Below are 9,503 nucleotides of genomic sequence, written 5' to 3'. Positions count from 1 at the left end.
GCTTGTTATTTTAGTTGCTATGAAAGATTTGACCAGGGTGTTATTTTCCAACCATGCAAATTCAATCAGATTATGTTTAGAGAATAAACTCTCCCGTTCCACACAGTGCTTGGATCCACTGCCTGCACTGCTTCACCTCACTTACTCACACAAGTCAAAAGAACAAAACTTAGAACAAAGTTTGCAGTAGTCGTGAACTCCAGTGGCAGATCATGGACTTGCTGCAGTTGAATATCTACGCTTTCCACAATGTACATAAATCCTTACAAGTACAATTTTAGCTGTATTATTTGCGTCCCCTTCAAAAATTGCTTTTGAAAAATTGTATGCTTATAGTCCTGAAACTGTAAGATGACCTTTACTTATTTAAAAACCCATCCTTGTAATACAAAATATTTTGTATTTTTAAGCTTCTGGAAAAAAATCAATTGTAATTTGTGTTTAAATACATTAGACAAAAACATAATTTAAAAATAATTTATTTTTAAAATAAAACTTAGTGCCAGTCAGCCACTTCATTATTTCCTGTATTAATTATACTGTAGGTATCAGCCCCAACACTATCATGTACACTGGCTGCAGATGTTAGAGTAAATTACACTTGTGTTATATTTTATGGGGCTTTACATAGACATAATAGCCTTTATACTATACTAATGTTATATTCAATATATTCAATTTTTTTTTTTAAATATAGTCATACTACATGTAGTCACACTAAACAGGATACTTACTCTACCTCCAAAATGCTGTTGCTCAGTATGGTAGAAAACCTTTGTGTTCAGTAATGAAGCAAGAATGAGGCATAGACTGATTGTTTCTAATGGTGGAAACAGTTGTGGACCTTTCCAGCGATGAAGTTGTAGATATGCATTGCAGAGCTAGTGCAAAATGAACATTTGTGGTTAAAAAGTATTTACATGTTAACATAAAATGCTTTTGCATTATGGGAGTCCCGAGTTCGAATCCAGAATCGAGGTCTTTTCCCAAATTGTTATTGAAGCCTGATTTTTTCATGTTTGTGTAGCTGCACAAACCAATGGAGCTTTTGCTCACTAGAGGGGGCGGAGCAGACCTCTATATAAGTCTGATTGGAGAGCCATTTCATCAGAATCAGCGACAAGGAACATTTCTTCACTGACTCTGCAAGAAGCCAAAGAAGAATCAGAAAAGAAGCTCAACTTGCAGAGGAAGGAGATATGAGATTTCCCCTGCCGCCATTCGGTGAAAAAAAAAGCAAATTTCTACCTCGCCGATGAAACAAATGTTGTGCCACAAGTGCGGTGACAGACAAACACAGCAAGTGTGTTACAATTATTTATATTTATGCATTTAGCAGACACTTTTATCCAAAGAAACTTACAGTGCATTCAGACTTCACATTATTTTTTACGAGTATGTGTGTTCCCTGGGAATCAAACCCACAATCTTTTGCACTGCTAACGCAATGCTCTACCACTGAGCCACAGGAACCTGTGTTGGCTGTCTGGGCAGCCCCCATCCAGAGGCTGTACTCACTGATGCTTCATGCTGTCATTGCGAAGGGATGTGGTGGGCGCTATACTGGTATGAAAGTGACTATGTTGGAAAGCTATTATGTTGTTCCATTATATGCATTTTGCTATACTGTGGATACAGTTATAATAATAATTCATTACATTTTTATGGCGCTTTTCTAGCTACTCAAAGCACTTTTACATAGTCTGGGGGTATCTCCTCATCCACCACCAGTGTGTAGCATCCACCTGGATGATGCGAAGACAGCCATATTGCGCCAGAACGCCCACCACACACCAGCTTACTGGTGGAGAAGAGACAGAGTGAAGCCAATCAGCAGATATGGGGATTGTTAGGAGGCCATGATGGTCAGAGGCCAATGGGCAAATTTAGCCAGGATGCCGAGGTCACACCTCTACTCTTTTCGAAAGACATCCTGGCATTTTTAATGACCACAGAGAGTCAGGACCTCGGTTTAACATCTCATCCGAAGGACTGTGCTTGTTGACAGTATAGTGTCCCCATCACTACACTGGGGCACTAGGACCCACACAGACCACAGGGTGAGCACCCCCTGCTGGCCTCACTAGCACCTCTTCCAGCAGCAACCTAGTTTTCTCAGGAGGTCTCCCATCCAGGTACTGAGCAGGCTTAGCCCTGCTTAGCTTCAGTGGGAAACCGGTCTTGGGCTCCAGGGTGATATGGCTGCCGGTAATATAATTCATGAGTTATATATTCTTGAATTAAAATTTTGCATTTGTATAGTTTTGTTCAATTTGGTACACTTTGCCAATTTTAACACAAATGACAATAAAGAGTCAAGGCTGAGCGTTTTTATCCTCTGTGTGCTACGCCATACTAAATACACGCATTAGTTATCAAACATAGAGCATCGTAAGAGACCAAACTAATAGAGCACAAATCACCTACTCCAGTGATTCCCAAACTAAGGGGTCGTGTAGTCCGCAGATTATTTTGCAAAAGAAACCTCTGCAGGGTGATAAAGACTACACTACATAACTGTTCCGGTTATCATGCGGCCACTTGCCTGATAAGTAAATAATTGAATGCAATCTTAGTAGCCACAATATCCTTGCCTGTGACGCCATTTTTATGCAACACAATGATGGCTGCACGTGTTTCTTTGCAGGTCACCATGGTTAACAATGGAAGAACAATGATTTCAAGCATCACCCTCCTTTTAATATGTCAAGTCTGCCATTCTAACCCAATCAGCCTGACATAATGATCTCCAGCCTTGTGCTTGTCAACATTCTCACCTGAGTTAACAAGACGATTACTGAAATGATCTCAGCAGGTCCTTTAATGACAGCAATGAAATGCAGTGGAAAGGTTTTTTTGGGATTAAGTTAATTTTCATGGCAAAGAAAGGACTATGCAATTCATCTGATCACTCTTCATAACATTCTGGAGTATATGCAAATTGCTATTATAAAAACTTAAGCAGAAACTTTTCCAATTTCCAATATTTATGCAATTCTCAAAACTTTTGGCAACGACTGTAGATCTACTGTTGTTTTGGGCTTTCCTCAGATCAGACTTGCTGCAGTTGAATATCTACGCTTTCCTCCATGTACATAAATCCTTACAAGTACAATTTTAGCTGTATTATTTGCGTCCCCTTCCCCTTCACTACATAACTGTCCCGGTTATCAAGCGGCCACTTGCCTGATAAGTAAATAATTGAATGCAAAATATTAATTTGACAATTACCTCAACATGACTCGCAGTACCAGCTTGAGCACTCCATTATCAGTTGTCACTGTTGTGGTTGTATCAATAATAAAATACTAGATGGCGTGATTGAAGAATCAGAGTTATATTGGGTTAAATAACTATAATGATAATGACAAAAAAGGACCACTTCAAATATTCATCAAGAGAATCATGAAAAAATTGTTTGCTAAAAAATATCAAGCAGCACATCTGTTTCCAACATTGATAATAATCAGAAATGTTTCTTAAGCAGCAAATCAGCATATTATAATGATTTCTGAAGGATCATGTGACACTGAAGACTGGAGTAATGATGCTTAAAATTCAGCTTTGGTCACACAAATACAGTAGCCTAAATGTTAAAACATTCAAATACATAATTTAAATGGACTATTTCACAATATTACAGTGTTTACTGAATTTTTTGTAAATAAATGTAGCCTTTCTGAATTTGTGAATATGACTTTGAATGTAGCTTTTCTGAATTTGGAAAGAGATTTTCCACAAAAAAAAAAAAAGAAAGAAAAAGAGAGAGCGGGAGTTCTTGAAAATATATTTCCCTACAAAAGGGGGGACTGGCATGAAAAGTTTTGGAACCACTGGCCAACTCAAACATACAATATTTCATTTAATTTAATTCATACAGGCCTACCTCATGTTGCACATTTGCACTTAAAAAAAAAAAACCTTTTCAGGTCTATGTCCAATCCCTCAATTTTTCTAGTTATTTATTTATATATCACAATATAATATTGATATCGCCTGGACAGTGTAAAATATTGTGATATGAATTTTAGCTCATATCGCCCACCCCTACGAAAGCAGCAGCCTTTCCTGTCTCCACACTTCAATGAAGGTGGTTGTCTGCTTTCCCTTTTACTTTCTCTGGGAGTGGGGATGTTCTGGCGAATATCCCAAAGCCCTCCTGCTTTACAGCCAGCACAATCAAGACCCAACAGCAAGGTGATCCTTGTGTTTTCTAAGGCAGTGGAGGATCTCTGCTTGAGTGGTTGGCTCTGGAAGAGCCTGCCCATGGCCAATTTGGACAAGTGGTTACTTCAGGGATGCCGTCAGCAGTCCTCTTGCCAAAGACCCCTCTGTATGAGGCGGTCGCTGCTCACTTGTGTCCACCATCTGCAGTGCACCCTTCTGAGCCCTGCAGGACTACGTCGGCCCTGGCCAGCCATGGCGGTACTGCAAGTGAGTCTGGCCAGGATCATGATGAGTTCAAGGAGCTCCACACAGCAACTGACCTGGCTCTGCACGTAGGGCATATTGCATATTTTCTTTTTCCGTAAGGTTGTGCCCTTCTCATTTTGGATTCATGGACTGAATAATAAAAAACGTTAGTAATGATGACATTTAATGTGAACCATGTTGATTTGTACAGAGGCTTTGTAAATTTGCACTTCATAAGCCTAAACAGACATTGAATGAGAGAGAGATCGAATGAGTGGGTGCGATTACTTCCATTTGTCCTCCAGTAGGGGTTGAACCGACTAGTCGACCTTAATGCAATGCCGTGACACTCTGAGCTTGATGTCGACTAGTCGCGTCGATCATGTGAAACTATTATTGCACTAATTTTGATAGTTAGCAACATGGCCACATTGCACACGACAGATGAAGAGCCCAGAGGGTCAATGCTTTTATGAAATTTTTTGGCCCGCCCCAGCACGCCCCGCGAATAAAGTAAAATTTCTTGGCCCACGCATCCGGGACATCATGGAAGTTACGTTGCTACTTAGACCTTCGTATCGTAACCTTATCAAAGAACCTAATAAAATATGAAAATATATATTCCAGATATTTAATATAGGCTATAGGTAATTGCACTATGATGGTTCGTTCGTGAACAAACCTTTTTAGGTGAACGAATTGTTCTTGTTCACGTAATCCACTGACCATAACCAGTAAAAGACTCATTTCTCGTTCAATGAAGTTCCTTCCACAGCAGCTCGCGAGCACGGCGCTATTAGCAGCGCATGCGCAGCTCGTGAACAGCTCAGTGGACTGTTTCATCCTGTCAAAGAGTTACTCAAGATGTGACGGAGCATGTGATTTGTTGAATGTAGTGAACGAATACAATCTTCTCGTTCGTGAACGAGTTGAATGAATTGAACTGATACATCTCGTTCGTGAATGAAATGAATGAGATTATACAGGGTCAGTCGGCCAAGCATGTAAAACTCGATCAGCAATCAGCAGATACAAAGCGCAGTTATAGGTGCACATACGCTTGTTTTCATATTTACAATACAGAACATAACTCCACGTTTAATCCCCGATAAAACCTCATGCTTTGTTAATCTGAACAATTTATTTAGACTATTTATTTAATGTGATCATGCACACACTTTAATAAAGCCAAATCAGTTTTTGTCACAAGTAGAGACGTTTGTTGACTTAAGACACAACACATAAGACACTCTTTTTCCCCAACTGCTGGCGTATTTGTGTAATATGAAGAAATGGTCACTGAACGAATCAGTGAACAAATCATTTTGGTGAATGAACTGAAAATCAACTAATCTTTTGAAAGAATCAAAATTTCCACCACTAAATTCCATGCAACATAAATGGATTGTTTTTAGTGATCCGCCCAAACCCGCCCGCAATAAAGTGCCAATTCCCGGGGCCCGCAGGTTATGAGACGACCCGCGTATCACTAGCAGTGGTACAACAAGTGTGTAGAAGTACTTCACTAAAGATAAGGCCTGTAAAAATGTCGCTTGCAAAATATGTGCAATGTGCAATGCACGCTCATCTGGAAAGGCATCGTTAACATTAGGTGAGGAATGCAAATCATCTCGACAGCAGTCAGTTAGAAACTTCACTAAACAACCTGCTGTGACAGAGAAAAGACGGCAACAAATTACCAATTTACTTGTGAATTTCATCGTCAAAGACATTCAACCTTTAGCTGCAGTGCACAGAGAAGGTTTTAGAGAAATACTGCACTTTTTACAGTACTGGCTACAATATTCCATCATACAATACATTGTGGAACACTATGATGGGGCATACAGGTGTTTTGCACAGTCCAGGATAATGCCAGTAACATGAATTTAGCCATGGAGCTATGTGAAATGTTTTCTAAAGATCTGGGGTGCACCAGACACACCCTACAGCTAGCAATAAAAGCTGGCTTAGACTTACCTGACGTTTCAAAGGCTATTGGAGCAAGGAGAGTTGTCAGTCATTTTTGCCACTCAGCGGTGGCCACTTGTGCCCTAAGGAAACGACATCACAGTGGGAGATGCTGGCACAGCTGATTCCAGTGCTGCAACATTTGTGAGGGGAGTTGCATGTGGGGCTGTCTTTCATATTTCCAGTAATTTTCAACATGATCAGCACCATTCTGCGCACTGAAGCATCTGACATGACAGCAGTACGTGCCTTTAATAACACTGTTCGACAGCAGTTGGAAACATGGCCTGTATGCTAGATCCTCGGTTCAAACATCTTTATTTCATCCCATAGGTTAAAAGAGAGGCCGCTCACAGCCACTGGAACAGTCTGATCCGGGACGAGGGAGAGCCGCCTGCAGCAAAAGGTGGGTTATCCCACTATCACAGTGGGAAGAAAACAGGACACTCCACAGCAGCCGAAGAAATACGTGAATATTTTTTAGCACCACATATTCCCACGATGAAGAACCCCTTGCAGCTGTGGGCCCGCAACCATAAGCTTTGCAAAAGATACTATGCTCTACCATCACTCAAAGCGAGACAATTTTTTCACTGGATGGGAATATCATCAGCCGACAGCGGGCAAGCCTCCATCCAGCTCACATCAATGCCCTCGTGTTCTTGCATGCAAACCATGATCGAAGAGTAAGAACTGTGAATGAGCAGGACTGTAACAGTAAGAAGGCTTACAGCCTATCTTGCATAAATGGCATCGTTATGCCAACATATTGCATCATTTCTTTTTGTTATTGTTGCATTGTTACCGTTAAGTTGCAATATATTATGAGCTGTCTTTCAGCATCTCTATAATTTTCTATTAATAAATTGCAAATTGTGGCATGTTGCAAAGCAGTCCCATCTCGACTTTGATCTCATAACAGTCGACTTAAAAAAAGTCTGAAGTCGTTCAACCCCTATCCTCCAGGTCAAGTCAAATATATTTGTGAAAAAAGGTTTTCGTGTCCAAGGAAAGCAAAATCTCTGTCTTATCATCAACGCAGCTGAGCCTCCTAAAGTGGAGCTCAAAAGTTACAATGATTTCAACAGCGCGTTTCATTACATCTCTCTTTTAATGAATGAATCAGCATTTTTGAATCTGTAGTTGAATTACAGTCCCTTTCCACCACCTTGTGGAACAACAATCTGTTATGTTGAGTCGTATGGGACGTGGTAACACAAGTCATGGCCTAGTGGTTAGAGAGTGGTACCGAACCCCCAACTGCTACCAGGGTGCTGCAGCATAAATGGCTGCCCACTTCTCTGGCTGTGTGTGTGTTCACTGCTGTGTGTGTGCACATTGGATTTAATGCAGACCATGAATTCTGAGTTTGGGTCACCATACTTGGCTGTATGTCTCGTCACTTTCACAATATGTTGCTTTAAAGATCTATCGCTTTTGCTGCTCAGAATTATGCAGCACATATCAGAAGATCTGCACTTCGGCGTGGTTAACGCTCGAACTCACTGATCTATATTTTAACTATAAACTAACTATAAAATATTTTCAATAAGAAAATATAGGCCTACTTTTAAATAAAAAAGTGCACAATACCCTACTTTTAAATGCATTATTAGTTTATAATGTGATTAATTGCAGACAATAATGAGATTCCCATTTAAAAAATGTTTTATCGTTGACCAGCACTAATAAATATATATGTGAAGTGACATTCAGCCAAGTATGGTGACCCATACTCAGAATTTGTGCTCTGCATTTAACCCATCCGAAATGCGCACACACACAGAGCAGTGAACACACACACACACTGTGAGCACACACCCGGAGCAGTGGGCAGCCATTTATGCTGCGGCGCCCGGGGAGCAGTTGGGGGTTCGATGCCTTGCTCAAGGACACCTAAGTCGTGGTATTGAAGGTGGAGAGAGAACTGTACATGCACTCCCCACACCCACAATTCCTGCCGGCCCGGGACTAGAACTCACAACCTTTCGATTGGGAGTCCGACTCTCTAACCATTAGGCCACGACTTCCCTCCACCATATGGGGATAATACCTCATGTTATTGCACTCAAAATTACTGCAGGGGAAATTCCCTCACTGTGACAGCCCTATCTGCATGAAATAAAAACTATGGCAGGACCATGGCCAAATGCTGGTGCTGGAGCGCTACCTCTGGCTCAATCTTACTGAGATAAAGGACACAGAGAAAATGGCCTTCCTCAACTCACCGTTCTCACCGCAGGGACTATTTGGTCCTGCTGTGGACGGGTAGACCCTGATCCTGAAGAGGGGAGGGTCAGTTCTCGCTTCAGCTAGAACTCCCACGAAGAAAGCTTGTGTTCACTCTCCACCCCTCCGATCACCTCTGAGCGATGGAGATCTTTTCCAAGGGGGGCATGTACTATGTCCTACTGAATATTTTACCGCTGTGATAGCAGACCAAAATATTCAAAATTTAAATTCTCATCTCCTCACACCTGTGAACAGAAGTTCCCCGCCCCCATGTGGCAAACTTCTACGCGCAAAATTAGAACCTCTTGCCACCCTGTTCATGGCTTGTGCAGCCATTCCTGGTGTTTCAAGCTGGGTTCTAAAGGTCCCTCGTTTCAGAGGTGTTATTCAGACTTCAGTATGGGACAATGAAGCTCATGTTCTCTGGTTCAAAGTACCAACACTGCTTGCAAAAATTGCAGTGAACACGGTGTTCTAGTGAACATCGTGTAGGACCTCTGTCGAACAACTGCAATAAACATTGATTCACCACATTCCAAGAAGAATCTAAAGAGCCTTCTTTCAGCCAGCTGTGCATCGTAAAAATTAATTAGGGACCCACTTCACGCCAGCTTGTCTCGACCAGGGCCTGTCCCACTCTGTGTTATCATCTCAGGGGATAAAACAGTGATAGACTTAAGCCAATCAGGAGGATAGAGAACTCCTTTTTGTTTTAAAACCATCTCAGCCACAAATGGTTAATGGTCCCCTTTTGACCTGCTTCGCTCAAATCCAGGTAAGAGACAAAGGAAATGGGTAATTTACAGGACGCTCTCCAGGCCTGCAAACAAAAAGGATCCAAGGAACAGTGATAACGTTTAACTCAAGCAAAAGATGGCCCATGGTAG

Source organism: Carassius carassius, chromosome 26 (genome assembly GCF_963082965.1).
Source record: "Carassius carassius chromosome 26, fCarCar2.1, whole genome shotgun sequence".
Taxonomy (NCBI): Eukaryota; Metazoa; Chordata; class Actinopteri; order Cypriniformes; family Cyprinidae; genus Carassius; species Carassius carassius.
This window is presented reverse-complemented; position numbering follows the sequence as displayed.